The following is a 2,330-nucleotide window of genomic DNA, read 5'->3' on the forward strand; positions in this document are numbered from 1 at the left end:
GTGTTCACTGCTGTGTGTGTGCACTTTGGATGGGATAAATGCAGAGCACTAATTCCGAGAATGGGTCACCATACTTGGCCACATGTCACTTCGCTTTATTTGATTGTTGATGATTTGGCATGATCTTGGATGATTTGGTTCTTCGAAGCTCATCCCAGACTTGCGGTCAACAGGTCCGTAAGCTTAAACCTGCTCGGGAGCAGCTTATTTCATGTAAACAGGATTAGATCGCATCTTTGTAAGCAGAACTGATACTTAAAATCTGTCCCAGCCACTGCTGCTTTATTAGAAGAGTACCCTACTGATCCAGGGAAAGTAATTTACAATAATAATCATTTAAAAATTAATACAAAAAATATTATAATGTTGTGTAGTCATCATCTATAACACAATAGACACAGCCAGGTTTACTCATTGAAAAATGTATTCGTGATTAAATAACTTTATAATTGTATTGGAGTCTTACACACATGCTGTACAGTTAAAATCACATACCCTGCCTTTAATGTGAGTGCTGACAGATATTATGGGAGTGGCTTGCTGGAGTGCAGGAGACGCAGATACTAAAGAAACTTTAATTAATGCTGTCACGTAACAAATCTGCTTCAAAGATAAAATTAAATGAATTGCTAATTACAACTCTGAAATAAAAAATGTAAAGCCTGTACAAATACTAGAAATCATGAATATAAATAATTGGGAATCATGTAAAAAAATGTAATAAAACAGTGCACATTTCATTTATCTATTATAACATTTATGTAGTTTTGTTCGACACGCCCCTTATTGCTGATTGGCTACAAGTTTGTTTTGCTATTCGGCCCGAATCAGTTTTCTAAAGTGTTTTTGAAAAATCACATACCCTGCCTTTAATGTGAGTGCTGACAGATATTATGGGAGTGGCTTGCTGGAGTGCAGGAGACGCAGATACTAAAGAAACTTTAATTAATGCTGTCACGTAACAAATCTGCTTCAAAGATAAAATTAAATGAATTGCTAATTACAACTCTGAAATAAAAAATGTAAAGCCTGTACAAATACTAGAAATCATGAATATAAATAATTGGGAATCACGTAAAAAAAACAAATAAATAAATAAAAACAGAGCACATTTCATTTATCTATTATTACATTTATGTAGTTTTGTTTGCTTGGCTGTTTCCAGAAATGTGTCAAGTTTTTCCGTCAGGTGTCTTTTTTAGTTATATGATGTCCTTACGTTGCTGTCTTGCCGCCAGCCAATCGCTGCATTGCTAACAGTGTTGCCAATTTAGCAATTTTGTAGCTAGATTTAGCGACTTCCCCACCCCTTTTGAGACTTTTTTTCAAAAGTTTAGGGACAAATATAGCAACTTCTTGGACAAACCTTATCTAAGTTCTCACCTTGCCCACTGATCTATATTCATCTTTATATAGATCACTGAATTTGCCATTGTGATGTCATCTAGTGACATTTAGCTACAGTTCTAGCTACTTTCAATTGACAGCAGTTGGCAACACTGAACATGATCGTGGTCTCGAGTATCGATACATCTGCCCTTTACGGGGAACACGAGAACACGCACTGATCTTAGACAACTTAATCCAGATATTTGAATCAAATCCGCAAATTCGTTTGAAGAACCAAATTAGACAGAGATCAGTTATCGCGATAAGAAGATCTGGCATCTTTCAAACCATCTCAGATGTATTAAGTGAGGTACGAAGAACGGACCCCTGGACTGTCTGTGTGTGTTTCTGCCCCCATGTGCTCTCCGTGACCTAGTTTTCCCTCTCGTTGATTTGTCATTTTATTCACCTGTGTCTTGTAATTACCCTTCGTTGAGCCCTGTATTTTAATGTTGTCTTCTCCATGTTTCCTTGTCCGGTATTGTTCATCTCCTGATGGTGCTCCGTGTGTCTCCTGCCTACCCTGTGTAACCCTTGGTTTGTCTACTAAAGTCTGTTATTCCTGTAACTCCTACATCTCCGCACCAAATTAGCCAGAGATCAGTTATCACGATTAGAAGATCTGGCATCTTTCAAATCATCTCGGATGTATTCAGCGAGGTACGAGGAAAGGGCCCCATGATGACAGTTCTCTGGAGGAAGCAATGTTATGAATAGAAGACATGTATTTTAGCTGGAAGCAACAGTTTGAAGTTAAAAACACCATAATGATGGATTTGTTTCTTACAAACACGCAGCTTTCGTCTTCTCAAGACATTAACTGATGGACTGGAGTGGTGTGGATTATTGCGATGTTTTTATCAGCTGTCTGGACTCTCATTCTGACGGCACCCATTCACTTCCATTGGTGAGACGGTGATGCAGTGCTCCAAATCCGATGA

At 38.0% G+C, this 2,330-nt stretch overlaps 1 protein-coding gene across 2 annotated transcripts in view; it reads left to right on the forward strand.

Moving 5' to 3' along the window:
• The window catches only part of LOC107715888 (transmembrane protein 150C), a 13,878-nt gene that overhangs the window by 3,749 nt on the left and 7,799 nt on the right, over positions 1-2,330 (forward strand). The gene's annotated exons all lie outside the window — the stretch shown is intronic.

The sequence above is a fragment of the Sinocyclocheilus rhinocerous genome, unplaced genomic scaffold, assembly GCF_001515625.1.
Source record: "Sinocyclocheilus rhinocerous isolate Xijiao unplaced genomic scaffold, SAMN03320098_v1.1 scaffold178, whole genome shotgun sequence".
Classification (NCBI taxonomy): domain Eukaryota; kingdom Metazoa; phylum Chordata; class Actinopteri; order Cypriniformes; family Cyprinidae; genus Sinocyclocheilus; species Sinocyclocheilus rhinocerous.